General features: G+C 40.3%; 1 protein-coding gene across 1 annotated transcript in view; it reads left to right on the forward strand.

Moving 5' to 3' along the window:
* The window catches only part of rsrc1 (arginine/serine-rich coiled-coil 1), a 119824-nt gene that overhangs the window by 76781 nt on the left and 26743 nt on the right, over positions 1-16300 (forward strand). The gene's annotated exons all lie outside the window — the stretch shown is intronic.

Consider the following 16300-nt stretch of genomic DNA (forward strand, 5'->3'; position numbering starts at 1 on the left):
TTGCTCTTTCCTCTCCTCCTCTGCTTTCACTGCCCTCGCTTGTCAACAGCCCCACTTGGCCCAGGCTGCCAATCCAAAGCTTTGATGAGGCAGTGTCAGCTATTTGTTTGGCCGAGCACAAATGAATCTCTGAATAGCAAGAGTGTAAGCGAGAGAGAGACAGAAAGAAAAGCTGAAGGAGAGAGAAAACGGCCATCCTGGCATGTGATAATATTGAGAAGTAATCTGCCACCTTCTTCCTCCTCTCCTCCTTCTTTCTGTTGTCTCTCTCACAGGTCTCTCATTCTCTGCTCTCTCTTCCCGTTCTTAACTCTTGTCTCTCGCCCTTTATCTCTTAAACACAGACTGTGCCAGTGTGGGCTTGCAGCTGATTACCGGTGTAATCACTCACATTTTAGATGATCTGATAGGAGAAAAGGCCTACAAATCATCTTAACACCCCCTGAATCCCCTGAACTCTCGTCTCCGGAAGACGGTGGCCAACATCTACTTTATTTTCGTCCTCAATATTTTCTTTCTTAAACAGTAGGCCAGAAAATTCCCTCAGAAAAGCCCAGTTAAAACAATGCCGGGGTAAGCCCATTCTGCCAATATCCACTGCTTATTTCTGTGTAATGTAAGCCTTGGATTTACCAGTGTAAGTAGATTGGGGCACAATGTAAGTACAAGTGGAGTTGATGTAGCTAACTTTGTACTAAGTGGCTGCTTGCTGTGTCTTAGTGAGTGCTGCTCTCTGTGTTTGTTGAGAGTTTTTATTGCTTTCATTGAACAAGTGGCAGCAGCTGCACAAACTACCGAACTTATAGGTTATTTTTTGACTCTAACTTTAGCTTGTGCTATTTTGTCAAGCAAAAGTTGTGTTTTTCAGTACTACTGTGTATAGCTAATAGTTCTTATCAGTGACAGCTCATACAGATGCTTTTAAAAGTGAATCCAATACTGAAGTAGTTGTTGTAATTGTAGTATGTTAACTTATACATTACCATTGTGTATGCAGTTATGTAGGAGACAGTTTGTGTTCATTACTTCAGAAATATTTGCATATTCATAGTTTTTCTGAGAGAGGAGGTGTAAAAATGTTCAATTTACCTTTTTTATGACAAAAGAATTTTAGATAGTATGTTTTTGGACATACTTGTAAGATATGTGGAAGTTTTGGTTAGTATTTTTGGGGTATTGATTTGGGAATCTGCCAGATTTAATTCATAGTTGATCAGATTAGTTTTTATTGCGTTGATCTTTTTTGTTGTGGTGTACCTCATATCCTTCTTCATTTACATCTCTATTTGCCAGGTTTTTAGAGATCAAGAAGTATGCTGAATTCAAATCTTTCTCTGAAGGTCTCTTTTTCAGTGTTTACCCAAATACTTCTTTTACTCTTCACATGTTCAAGTGCAGCACTATAAATGCATTCAGGGGGATTGTGAGCCATTATTCCCATTTGAACAACTAGCACACGTTGCCCCAAATATGATGACAGGCTTTTCATCCCACCTTGTATGAATATGACCACGTTTCTGTTTGGACAACACATCTTGCAGACTGCTTTACTTTAGGCCCAGCTCCAATACTCCTACCCTCATCATATATTCATCAATACAATCAAAGTATGCTTGAGCAAGGAACTTAGCCTATCTGCTCCAGGTACGTTGCTGAGGGTGCAGTAGTGTCAGACAGATGTTAGTACTCACTGAATAGCCCTTTTGTACAAACACATTGAAGAAGTTGCCTGATTGTTTTTGAAGATTCCCAGCCATGTTACATCTCCACGTCCCTGTTTCCTTCCAGTATCCAAAGTCAAACTATTCAGTCATGCTGCCAGTGAAGCTGTGTGTCTACTAATCAGTTCAATCTCAGAAAATCCCAAGTTGCTTAATTGTCTTAATCAAGTTAATACCTGAAAAATTACATGCAATGTAAACATAACACTGGTCTACAAAATTTTGGGAAGTCTCTGCTTCAGAGATAAAACTTGCTAAATCTTATGTAATTTGATACAATTAAGTGAAAAACAAACATTAAAAGTCTTAGTTGGCTACTCTTTTCAAGATACTTAATGTTAAAGTTTTATTGCACAAATGCTGGGGATCAACAAGGGGTGAGTGTTGGACATTTTTCTTTCCTGGCTCCAAGGACTGTCGTAGCGGCCAGTCTTTCCTAACATAGTGAGATTCCCTGGCTCAGCTGTCACGTTCACATAGAAAACAGCAGTACTTTGTATATCCACCCTGTAGCCCAAGTATGAGTGCAACCACTTTGAAATCACTGCAAATCTGCCACTGATGTTGCTCATACTTTATACACCTTAAGAGCTGTTTCATATTTTCATATGTTTCCTTCATATGAACGGCATGACCAACTGGAATGGATGGCAAAACATTTCCATTGTGGAGTAAAACTGCTTTAAGACTTGTTTTGGATGAATCGATAAACAGTCTCCATTCATCTGGATCATGAGTGATGCTAAGCGCTGTCATCAAGCCATTGATATCGCTGCAGTAAACCAGATCACCTTCCATCAGAAAAAACTCAACCAGACCTTTTTGGCGATCACGAAAGCTAGAGATCCTGACATCACTCTCCAGGAGATTCCATTGTTGCAGCCTGGAGCCCAAGAGCTCTTCTTTACTCTTAGGCAGTTCCAAATCCCTGACTAGGTCATTCAGTTCACTCTGAGATATAAGGTGTGGTTCAGGAGAGGAATGTGACAGCCTGAAGTCTGGATCAGCTGATGTTGATGGCTCAGGACTAGCTGCATCCTGATCATCATCTTGGTCATCATCAGTGTCCAAGGAGTAAGATTCTGGTGCATCAGGAACTGGTAGGTCTTCTCCATGAGGCACAGGGCGAAGAGCTGATGGAATATTTGGATATTGCACTGTCCACTTTTTCTTTCTGGAAATACCACTTGCAACTGGGGGTACCATACAAAAATAACAATCAGTAGTGTGATCTGTTGGTTCACGCCAAATCATTGGAACTGCAAAAGGCATAGATTTTCTTTTCTTGTTGAGCCACTGGCGTAGATTTGATGCACATGTGTTACAGCAATAATGTGGGGCTCAGCTTTTGTCCTGGTCACCTATTTTGCATCCAAAATAAAGATGGTATGCTTTTCTCACCATTGCTGTTAGAGTCCGCTTTTGTGATGCAAAGGTTACCTCACCACAAATATAACAGAAATTATCTGCATTGTTTACACAGTTTCGAGGCATATCTGCTTCCAGAGTTAAAAAACACAAGAGTTCCGTAGAAATATCAGGTCCTGGCAACTTTTCAGTTATGAAAACGGCTGCATGGGAATTATAATCCACAGGTCAACTCGTGCTACTGATCAAGAAATATCTCTACATTAATACATTACCTTAACTTTCAAGACACAGGTTTTCTGCAAGTAATGTGTCAAATACATGATGCTCAATCAAATTTCTATTCAACATGATAGTATTCTTGTTTGGAATCACTGTTTTAAATCGATTATGTCTCAGACAAATATATTCCCATTTGAAATGGGACTCGATTTCTCATTAATTTTCAAGAAATTTCACAATTTGACCTAATACTGTATCTTGAAAACTATAGCTAATTGGCACTTCTGACTTATTTTTTCTTTAAAAGTGACCAAAAGTTTGTAAAATTTCACTACTGTTATCCAGGAAGCATTTTGCTTGTAGACCAGTGTAATCAGTGCTCTGAAAATCACCAGAATTTTACTTTTGTAAGTTTGTGTGTGTGTGTGTGTGTGTGTGTGTGTGTGTGTGTGTTGCAGCTTGGGAGCTGTTAATTACACTTGGTGGGGTCCCCTAGCAGTAGGCTGGGAGCCCTAAGGGGCCAGTGGTGAGGCTGGTGGGATGGGAGGAGAACCAGATTACTTTGGTCTCGGGGCACCAATAGATGGCCAGATGAACCAGCAGGGGCCCCTTTCTTTTATTCATTCTCCCAGTGGACCTACCCACAGGTCTGGGACATGAGGCCTGCTCACACTTGCCCAGGCCCGCATTATAATACTGTTAATTTTGTGTAGAGCATTTTATTACAAGAATTATTTTGATAGAGAGTGCGAAGCACACAAAGTGGTTGGATGTTTTGGCACTCACTTATGAGGCTGAGTTGGCCAGAATCAGCAGATAGGATTTTTTGCAACTGTGAACATCCACAGCCTTGAAGAACAACCATGAGTGTGTATCATCCTGTAACATACTAGTGTATCATCGTAATGAGATGTGTGTGTGCGTCCAGGGGTGATAATCCTGTCTCCCGTCTGTAGGGTCCCAGTGAAACCCCACTAAGCCACTTCATTCACTTTGATCCAGTTTTGGGGGGCAGTTTAATTTCCCATAATGCCGTTGATCAATGATTTCCTTTCAGCGCTGATGTAATTAGTGGTTTTAAGCCAGTTTTGTGCTCCTATCTAACTGCATTTTAGGAGGGGGCGAATTTATTACCGAGGAGCTTTAAAGAAAGATCAATATCAGCTCACACAGAGGGTTACATGAACATATGAACACAAACAAGGAATGTGTGTGTCTGTGAGTGTGTGTTGACAGTGGCAGACTGAAAAACACAAATCGTACCCATTAACATTTACTCTGCCTTTTCGTCTGACTTACAACAGTTGGTGCTGTTTAGATAACTATAAAAATTAAGTCACAACAATTAAAATCTTCCCCTAAACAATTCCAGCTCTTATGCATAATTTATCACATTTACATATAAATTTGGTAGTATCCTATTAAGAAAGGGTTGTTTTATTAATTTGCATGATTAAGTGGTAAGCTTGAACAGGGTGGCCTGATTGCAAATGGTCAAATGATTAATACACAGCTATCGTTGGTGCTGTCACTGATCCTCAAGTGCTGTTTGGACCTCAGTACAAATGAGTTACACCTTAATTTCATAGATGCAACCCAGACCCCCTCATCCAGTGAGCCAAATTATGTCCAGGCTGCGTTGCATGAAGCATCACTGTATCTCATAATGGTTGTTGAGTTGAAATAATTAGATCTGTAGGTGTCAGAGGTCGAGTTAATTTGTTTTGTGCAGTGTTATGCAACTGGGGAAAACATGGCTTAAATGTCTAAAATATGAATCTTAATGGGAGCTCTGATTCTTCTTAGCATTACATAGAGCATATTTCAATTATTGTATTTCTTTTGTCTTGCTATTTGCCATAAGAAATATAGTGGATGTTTTCCGGGCTCACTGACTGACACGCGTACGCATGCATAAACGGTTTCCTGGTGCACTTTAAAGCACTTATTCTTGTTTGTTCTTAAAAGTCTTGTCCAGTGTGAATTATAGACCTGTCTACAACTTGAGACAACTCCCTGAGCCTCACACCTGTCATTTGGTGGGCCGGGTCGACCTCCTCTCCACTCTGCAACAAAGACAGAAATCACTGGGTTAGTGCAGGCCTGTATGCTCCTGCTGTGTTCAGGCACACATAGGCTCAGACGCTGTTGGCAAATTCATCACATAATTCGTTTCAGGTTTTTGACTGGAAACATAATGACCTAGTGTTAAGTTGATTGCTTTAATTAGTGCTGAATAAATGTTAAACATAGTAAAATAAACCCTTTGTGGTTTGTGCAGTGTGGAAGTAACACGTTTTTGTCGTTGAGGTTTGCATCATTGTTGTGGAAATATCAGGTGCAAATTTGCTAGACAGAGATCACGTTTTGGCCTGAAACTAGCTGAAAGTTTCTGCATTGAAGGCAATACAATGCTGAACTCAACTACGCCAAAAACAGCTATGCAGAAAAATATTCAGTGAAATAGTTAGAGGCTTCAACTAATGATTATTTTTATTATTTATTAATCTACGCAGTACATTCTAGACTAATCAATTAACGCCTTGTTTCCACGCAGATTTGTTTGGTGTATGCAATTCTGTATAATATAGACTCAACACAATGAAGTACATTTCTTTATGGATAGATAGAAAATTTGCCGTAGCCATTGGAAAGAGGGCTAACTGTGTTAGGTTTCCACAATCTAGTTTCATGGAATATGTGGATGCAGGATTACCATGACAAAAACCAAACCAATACTAAATAGTGACACATAAATACAGAGGTTGGCCTGTTAAGTGTTGTATTTTTTTAAAAACAACATAAGAACTGCATGGACTGTGCAAGTTATATAGCAAGCATGTTTTGAACTTGTTTAGGTAGTTCTGTGTTAATCATACACGTCCACAATTTGTCAACACAATCAAGTTGTTGAATAGCTTGTTATCCTGATAACTTATTCTTTCTTCCAACTTCCTGGAACACAGTGCAGTTTCTCTGAAATCCACAGAAAATGTTAACATTTTTCTGTGTACTTCAAGCAAATTCTGGAAAAAAATGGAAGGAGTTTTTCCAACACATCATGGAGAGATCATGGAAGTTCCCAAAGGAATGAATGAATGTGTCAGAAAACAGTAACATGGAGACATCTATAAATAGTTTTTTTGTTTTCTTTTTACAGTCATTAGTCCAAAATCCAAACGCAATAAGTTGCATATCACAAAGAAAAGAAGCATATCATCACATTTGCGGAAACTCAAGTCAGAAAATCTTTATTATTTCTATTAAAAAAATGCTGAAAGAGATTCATTATAGTAGTTTTCAATAAATTTTCAGCCAGTTCCAATTCCAAAAAATGGGAGCTTCATGTGTTTTTGAGTGAGAGGTTATTTCACTTCTGCAGGCAAACCTCACGAGATTTACATCTATTTAAGACCGGAGGGCTATTTCTCTGAATCATACAATAGTTTGAGAAGGCATTTCTATCCCCTTCTGACACATGCCAGACAGTGACCTTGTGGTCATTACTGACCAGTAGCCTCATCTCTCATTTGCCTCATTTACCTGCCTTTCCTTTGAACTGAGCCCATCCTGCAGGGCTAACACACCAGTGTAGAAGGCCACAGCCTGAAATTACCATCAGACCCTATGCCAAGTCTGACTAGGTTGTCATTACTGAAAGAAGCCTTGGAGTTTTTCACTCTTTTGAAGTGTGTCAGTACTTAGATGCTAGTGCCCTTTAACCCTGTTGGGCTCGTCAGCTATGTGTTTGTGTCTGTGTGTGCGCTTGCATGTGTTGGTGTGTGTGTTTCAATTTGGCTGGCCGATCTTTAAAGTTGCTCACTGGTCTGGTCACAGCCAGGGGGTGAGGCATGGCATTGAGTAGTTTCAAATGGAACCAAACTAAGCCTATATGCAAACAAAACCCAGGGAATTAGGGGAACTAAGCTGGCCTGTTCACAGTAACTCCTCGGCCAACACTGAGCCACAGAAGAGGAGAGTGTGAAGGAGAGAGGGGAGACAGGGGCAGAGCGAGGCTCTCTCAGTTCTCATGAATGGTCTGTTCTTTTAATTGTGTTGAACAAAACAACAGGGGCTAAGTAATGGGGTTTTAAAGCGAAACACATTTGGATAGATTGTGTAACGCCCTGTGTGGGTGTGAGGCAGGGAGCAGAGAGGGGAGAGAGGGAGAGAGACACCAAGGGCGAGTGGGCGGTATTGTGTGGCAAGAACAAAAGGCAAAAGTTGGCAAATGGAGGCACCATCGAAAAGCCTGGAACCAAACTGGCCGGCTAATTACTGACATGCATTGTCAAGGAGGAGGAAACACAACAAAACCGGGATAAAGATTAATTTTATACCTCATCCTCCTCACTGTCAAACACACAGAAACAAATCCTGTAAATTGAAAAAGAAAAAAAACGAGGCTAGCAGATAGAGGTAGAAGGGATCAGAGGGATAAAGCTATGGGAGTGTAACAGTACAAAGCAGTGCTAGTAAGACTTCCTTTATTCTGTCAATCCCTTTCGCTATAGACTTGTCTTTACGTTCCTCAGCTGTCTGTTCTCAGACTCTCGCTATGAAAAGTAAAGAGTACTGTTTATGGAACTGAAATAGAGAATAAATAGGCCTGGAGTGGACTAAAATTGCTGACAGTATTCATATTTTTAGGTCAGTTATAAAAAAACAGGCGTCTCAAAGGTTGAAAAGATGATCAGAATAATATAGAGTTGGGAAACACAGAGGGCAAGATCTTGAGTGGGTTGTAATGCAGTGATATCTTGTGGAATAATTTACAAAGAGAAATAAGGGAGGTGGAGAGAGAAAAGGTAGGAATGAGTGCTAGGCTTACTAATATTTTTTGTAGAGAGCGCTAACATCTCCTGACATGTTTGTTCTGCGTCCGACTCTTTCAGACTTTGGTCTGCCATTTTTCTCATTCTTCGCTCCTTTTTATGTATTTCTCTTCTATTTTGACAAGTGTTTCGAAAAATCGCTTGTCATCCCCAAACTATGCCAGGCTGGTTTTCTTTTTCCCTTTTTTTTTTTTTTTTTATTACCATGGAGGCTTCACGAGCGTACGCCGGCGATTTAGAGATGAAAGGGATGGAATCATCCCGATTCCTGCCCTGCCACTGAGCTGCTCAAACTCCCTGACAAAGCTGTCAGACTCCATTTTGGCTCCAACTGCCAGAGTAAACTTGCTCTGCCATTCACAATCAGCAAGAGGCAGCAAAAAGTCCCGCTCCAGCCCATGTCAGAACCCTCCAACTGCTCCTCTTTTCAGAAGCATTAAAGTGTATTTTCTCTCCTTCTGTCTCTCTTTACAGTATGTCTGTTTGCTTGTATTCTTGCTCTTTTCTCCTTCTTTTGGTCTTTGTTGTGTATCTTGCTATATTTACTCTTGTTTAAACTCTGCTGAGTGTAGTTAGGGATGTTTATAGCCGATATAAAATAATATGCATTAAAAAAAATGCAGGTAGTCACATTGCACACACAGCATTTTGATCTTGTTTTTATCATATTTCATGGTCTTTTATTATGTTTGAAAACCCACTCTTGACTGTTTATAGACAAATCCTTTGTGATAATAAAGAAGATGCTTCTTTGATATCTCTGTGATGTCTGATAGGCTGCTGCTGTTTGGAAAGATTCTGATTAAATTATTGCAAGTTGAATCCGCTTACTGTCACATAGGGAATCCCTCACTCATAATTTTTGGCAGAAAGTCAAGGAATCATGTACAAATTTTGCAGTCATGAGGGAATTGAGAAATTTATCCTGGATGGTTGATCTCCATATTTGGATCCATCGCTAAACCAACAAGTGATTGAGACACGTCTTTTCAACGCAGCTGGACTCATCCTGTCATCTGTCAGATCACATGATTACTGCAATTGTGAATTTTCCTCTATTATACATACTGATCGGCCACACATTAAAAACTAACTGGCTGAAGTTGTTTAGGTCTTCCTTGTGCTGCAAACAGTTCTGACCTGACGGGTCATGGACACAGCACCTCTGGGGGCGTCCTCTGGTGGATCCTGTGGGTTGCAGGATGAAGCCTTAATGGATCGAGCTTGTTCCAGCACGTCTCGCAGATGCTCTGTCGGAATGTAACCTGGGGAATTTGGAGGCCTTGAGCTCTTCGTCATGTTCCTCAAGCCATTCCTGAGCAGCTTGTGTGTTGGTCTGCAGCAGTGTTTGGGTGCTTGGAATACGTTGAAGTGACATCCACATGAATACCAACACCCAAGATTTACCTCCAGAAAGTTGCACTGTAACCAGATGATCAGTTAATTTCACCTCTTAGTGGTTTGAACGTTGTGGCTTATTTAGTCCATATAAATTCTGATTTCTCACAGTTCTAAAACCAGGAGCTGCTTCCTGCGTCCTGCACATCAGGACACAGGGAGGGACACATTAACATGAGACGGAAGGAGAGGGAGGATGCTTGGCTTCTCTCCAGCAGTGGTGCTCCTGGTGTGAGGGAGGAAGAGTCTCTATTCTCGCTGATCTTTCATGTAGAGACACCCAGGAGAGAGAGAAAGAAAAGATACACAGAGGTGACACGGTGCAATGAGATGTTTACGAGGGAACATTTTAGCTTTGGCTCCAGCTTTAACACTGGCCTTTGAAGTGAAGCTGCAGCCTTTATTTAATTAATCAATTAGCCGAGCATTAATTGACAACTGTTTTGATTATTGAGTAATTATTTGTCCTTTTTTTTTTTTAAGCAATAACATTTGCTGTTTTCAGCTTCTCAAATGTAATTTTGAACTCTGAATCTTTACAATTTAGACTTTTTCTTGGACAAAGCATTTAAAGGCATCACTTTGGCCTCTTTGGCCTCTTATAGTAGTCATTTTCCACTATTTTCTGACATTTTTTAGTCAAAATTATTGTCAAAGTAATTGGCTAAATAATAGATAGTTGATGTAATGTGTTACAGCCATGCTTTGAAATATTGACTAATGTTTATTTTTATTTGGAGGCAAAGAATGTTTTAGCCTTTCTCACATGAATCAGAGAACCTGATTGCAGTAATCATGCTTATGAAATTCTGCCTGAGATAATAATTGCCACTGAAGTTGAAGGCTTTAGACTGAATTGACTGCAGAGAGTTGTGAGTCTACCACCGATGGCATCTCCACTAGGAATCTCTGATTTGAGTGTGTGTTTGTGTCTGTGACAGTTCATATTTGTGCACCTTTGCCATAGCCGCTTTCATCTCTTTGAAATGAAATAACAATTTTAATAACTTGATTGTTTCCCTGTTACCCATTGGAACAGACACCTCACCATTACAAAGAGCAAATTCTTCACCTGTTCCATTTTTTTTTTTACTGCCTTGCTCGGCCCAGCCTGAACCGTCAGCTCGGCCCGTCTCAGCGTGGCCCAGCTCGGCTTGGAATGAAGCGGCGCGTCCATAATCTCTGTGCCGGCATGTTAATTTTCAAGTCAAAGGGGCAGCTCCCTTTTCATCACGGCGGAGGCTGTGGAATATTCAGCACGCTGCAGATGTTCATGAATAATGTCTGTGGCCAAACCCCTGGCTGAGGCTGGGGGAGGAGGGATAGAGGGATGAGGGAGAGGGAAGGGGGTAGGGGGAGGTAGTGAGGCCAGATGAATTACACGTAGGGGGGATCTGACAGGCGGCGTGAAGCTTTGTGATCATTCCAAAGTTCTAATAATCTCTCTCACCTTCTCCATCTCCCCAGTAATGAAAGAGAATAGGTGATTGCACCCCGGGCTATGTTCCCCACGTAATGACTCCTCCAAAGGCACAGAGCCGCCAAGGAAAAATGAACTTTGAATGAGTGGCGAATTGGCTCTGACAGAGTGATAGACCGTGACACAGATTCTGTAGCAAAACAGACGTAGTGCTAATTGATTATCAATATTTTAAGCAAAGTGATGAAAATAAGCATTAAGAGATGAGAAAGAGGGAAGAGAGAAGGGAGTGCACAACACTACCTTCAAGGGGGGCTATCATTTGTCCAATCTCCCTCGTTCTTTCTCTCTCCTGTGTATCTACTCCTCCTGCAGCCAGGCTGTCTCCCCCATCTCCCCTTTCTCATGCATTTCTTCTTTTGGTTTCCCTTAATCCTGTGTTTGGAGCTGACATTTTAACATTAATTGTCAAATATGTCCCTGAACTTGTATTAATTTTGCAGTGCTTTGCTTTATTTATTTCTTTTCTCTTGCCTCTATTTTTTTGTTTCTGAATCTTGATGTCAGACCAGCAGTAGTCACCTTGTGCCTCAGAGTGTGCTTTTTAGGATGGCAATCACTTATTCATTTTTTTTTCCTTTGAAAGAGAAAATATATTACTTTTTCCCCAACTACACTGCTACAGAATTTGTAATATGAAATGACAGAATTATACGGTCTTTCTAATAAGTATTACATGCACATGAGCACACACACTCTCAGACACTCAACCCATCATTCTTGTTCATACCAAAGAGTGGACTGGGAGTAGCCGAGACCACCAAGTTTGTGTGTCTGTTCTGTAGTGTGTGTTTGTTCCTGTAATGTGGTCAGTTGTGCTGGGCCCTATTGACGCTGCCAGGGTCCCCGCTCTCCTGCCTTTCTCTTCTAAGTGGCCGCCCTTTTGAACCTCCTTGTGTCAGCATTGCGATTAGCGGCTCCAGTTTACCTTTCATGTGCGGGGGTCCTGATAGATTTAGGCCCATCTACCGCCTTTAAAACCACCACAACTACACACACACATGAGACACACACTCAGTGGTGTGCCATTACAATGGCATCCAACAGGCTTTCAGCAGGGGAACCAGAGCCTATTCTCCACCATTCAACAGCACGCTCAAGTGCATTCACACTGGAATAAATGAACAGATACAAGCACACCCACTCTAGGCCAGCATATTTTTGCACCAAAATTGCATCGCACAAACCGCTCATTGTAATCAGCGTTGCACAAAATTTGGCTGTGCTTATTCTGCAGATTTTGTGGAAAATAAGCACTTTTTTGCCACCTTTGTTGAATCTGGGAAAAATGTGATCATTTAAAAATTTCACATCATTCCAGAATAAATCATTTATAAAGCCCAGATATACTGAAATATACTGATGTTTAATAAGCAATGAATATCACAAAAAAATACCAAATTAATCCTGTTTTTTGTACCCACCATTTCATGTGACATGAGCATATAATAATAGATCTCAATTGCATTAATTTAGGCAGAAAATTTCACCTTTTATCACATTTGAAATATTCTTTCGCTGTGTACATATTTCCTAAAACTTCACTAGAATTAGACAAAGAGCACATTAGAGCACATATTGCATGGTTTAGATAATTTTCATTGTTGCTGTTGTATGTTCACAAATTCATCCGACAGCTGCATGTCTGTAGAGTCTCTTTTGCAGACAGTAAAGCTGGATTCTCTGTGTCTAGAGGTTTTGCCACAGCTTTAAAAAGCCGCATATCAGGTTGATGATGGCTACAGTAATGGAGACCATGAAAACTGTGACTGGTAATAGTGACTTTACCTGTTTTTTTGCTTTCACTTGTGTGTGTTGTTTATTCTTATTGCAGTACTTTGTCAGAGTAAGTGAAATAATCTATTAATTATTACTTCTGGAATGTAATCATGTGTGCCACTCATCTGTGTGATGTTGGCTAAAATCTGACTTTGAACTGTAAACCAATTCCTGTACACTAGATATTCTGTATATGGTGGAACTGCTGCAGCACTATAATGGAGAAACATACATTATTAAAGCCAAACAGCATGATTTTACCATATAAGTTAATGTTTCTCACATTAAACCTTTGCCAAACAAGTTCACACAGTGCTGATTAAGCATATCAGCTCCAGATAAATGTCCCTACCAGAGTTTTAAATCTGGGTTGTGTGGCAACTTTCCTGCACTGGCACGGTATAGTGATGCATTTTGTGTCAACCTGCAATGATGATGATGCAGAGCTGGAAAAAGAAGCAACCATAGAGTCAGTTATAGCAGCCAGGAGTGTAGCGGAAGCATCTAAGAAGAGTTTCTGATGCCACAGATGAAGAAATTCTACATTCAGAGGAAGGATTGCAGTATAAAAACAGAGAGAGATTCACGGTGATTGTATGCGTCATAGTGTGCATCAACAGTTTTTTTCTGCCAGAAGGGGGAGACAAAAGTTCTACACTGCAGGTTAAACTGTTCACTTAAACTGTCAAAAACAAAGCAACTGGCACTTATTTAATTTTCGAATGAGCAATATGAGACCAGACTCAACAGAGTGGAGCTGTCAGACATCCCAGATTCACTGGCAGTGCTTGGTTGCATAAATGACCTTATTCTATTTTGTTGCAACATATCTCATGCTTTCATTGTCATTCTGCTCCTTTTGGTCAGAACTGTGAGAAAAGCTACTCTTCACTCTTTTGGTTTTTACAAACAATGCAGTATTGATATTTTTACCAAGACTATGATAATGCTAAAAAAAAAAAAAATTCAGTCTAACACAAAGCCTGCAGACATTTTTCAACAATTCATTGTGAGCTGGCTCTCCACAAAAATTTCAATTATTCCAGCATGTAAAAACACACTATGTGGCCCTCAGCTACTTGCTGACTGTGTGACAACAAAGTTGCTACCAGTCTTGCCATTTTTTATAGAAATGTGCTCGTGGTGTTGCATCTCAGGATAGTACGATGATAGTACCTTGTGTACAAACCTGTTCAAAGATACCAAGAAGCAGTTGAGTGTTTAAGGGTAAAAGGTTAGAAAAAAGATTAAAGAGTAGAAGAGAAGCACATAAAGAAGATAAAAGAAAAACTAGACAGACATTAGGAGACAGTTTCATGTGGAGTTATGGCAAGGTTGAAGTTGAGGGTGAGATGTCATTCAGAGGCCCCAGGATGCTTAATATTTCACCGTGTGATCCCTGCATTATGGATTTGGTCTGATTGCCCTCTCAAGACCTCTGTTATACACTTACTCACTGATCTTAGCAAAGTTCTCATTACCAAACTTTTATATTTATCTAAAAGGACACACCCACCCTTCCACCAAACCAATGAAATAAATGATTTTACAGCTATAACAGACACGCGTTGAATAGAATCTTTTAATATACATTAGAAGCCCTGAACTCCAAAAGTATTTACAATTTACATATGATATTTCCACAGTGTGGCTTCAAGGTTGAACTTTGTTTGACCTGGTAACTACATTAAGGTGGCTTTGTTGTTAGCTTTTTTCTCCTCGGGCTTGTGTGTTTGTGTGTGATGATCTTATGTGAGAATGTGGACATCTGTGTGTGTTCCTCAGGTGTGTTTATGTGAGCATGTGTGTGCACAGCCCATGGCAGTGCATGGTCCTCAGAGTACTCTCCCTTTCTGATCTCACTGACCGCTGGAGGCCTCTGCTCCTCCCCAGGTTTTCAGCAGTTCTCCTCTCTGGCCCAGGGTCCAGCGCCTGCATCTCTGCGAGTACACGGGTGTGGGTGCAGAATCACGGGGTACGTTTTTGCCCTTGGGTCTGAAGGCCAAATTGGGGTGCTGTGTCCGAGCCACCCACATGCATCAGGAAGACCCCAGTGCTCAGCTCGTTATTTACTTGCTTTCCCACATGAAATCTGCTCGCAACCCCAGACCTCCTTTGCAAGGTTTTGCCTAAAAGAAATAAGACCCTAAACCCCCCATTGTGCTGTCTAGAGCCAAATGCATTGTGGGGCAGTTAGGCTGGGAGTGTAGTATTTGTGCTGGGCCTCTTTATTTGTTTTTTAACTGATTTTGAATATGTAATTTAGAGTTAGAAAGTGTGCCACAGGGTAATTTTACACTGGAGAGATATTGAGTTGCCTCCTCTCAGTCAAGTACAGGCTGGCCGAGAAGTATATCGTCACTTAGTTGTTTCATGTAGCCATGTAAAACAATACCTCTGCAGAATACTTTTTTAGGTAGGTAAGTAGACATTTTATCTATAAAGTCTTACAAAGTAGTGACAAATGCTGTTCCCAGAGCTCAAAGTGACAGTTTAAAATAGCTATCTTTTGACCAAGCAACAGTTCAAAACCCAACAATCTGCCTCATCATCGTCATGTAATACGGAGAAAGGTAAAGAATCTGAGGGTGTGAAACAGCATTTTTTTGGGGGCATTTTTACTCAAAAAATGAATCGCAACATAAATAAATTGCAAAAATTATTGTTTCAGTTACACAAGTAATCATTGCAGATTCTATCGTTTAAATTAGATAAAAAGTTACGATGTGACAGCAGCAATAATGACATATTTGGTTGAATTTCAGTCAAGCAAAATCACTTGGAATTGCAGAAAGAAGCTTCAGCTAGCTTTTTTTTAGTTACAGAAATGGACACACAGAAAGGAAGGTGTTTACATCCAGTCTACTGGATGCTGGCCTTTGAGTGTAAAGATCTGCTAGATACACAATATAAATTTGAATTGTATGAGTTTTTGCTTTCAGTATGCAGAGAAATAAACTCTGCAGAGTTTTTTTTCTTTAGATAAATCTCTTCTTAATTCCTCTCTTCTTTGAGTTTGACAGATGTAATCTCAGCATGATCACTAAAAGGAAAACACAAACATGGAGCCCAGGTGTCTGAAGTTAGGAGCCTGTTTTTAAAAAATGAACAGAACAAATGTTGCATAAGAACAGCACCATAGTGTATAGAAAGTAGTGAAAGTGTAATTCCTTACGTTCATGATCCACAGTGTCCTTTCATGTATAACATAGTGTAAAGATCAGCATGTCAGTCTGTCACAGTGGCAGCATTCAGTATTGGCAACTCGCGTCTGGCTTCTTCATTTAGATGAATCATTCTTTAGTGAAGCATCCATTACACCGCAGCAGTAGAAGACCTAATTGATGCACCCCCAGCATCACAATATAGCAGTGAAACAAAAAAGAAAGCTTTTCAGACAATTGCAAATGAATAATTGATTGATTTTGTAAGATATCTCTCTCTAATTGTTTAGTTTGTGAATATTTCATGGGTGTCATTAATTCAGCTTGATGACA

Source organism: Amphiprion ocellaris, chromosome 7 (assembly GCF_022539595.1).
Source record: "Amphiprion ocellaris isolate individual 3 ecotype Okinawa chromosome 7, ASM2253959v1, whole genome shotgun sequence".
In the NCBI taxonomy this organism is placed as follows: domain Eukaryota; kingdom Metazoa; phylum Chordata; class Actinopteri; family Pomacentridae; genus Amphiprion; species Amphiprion ocellaris.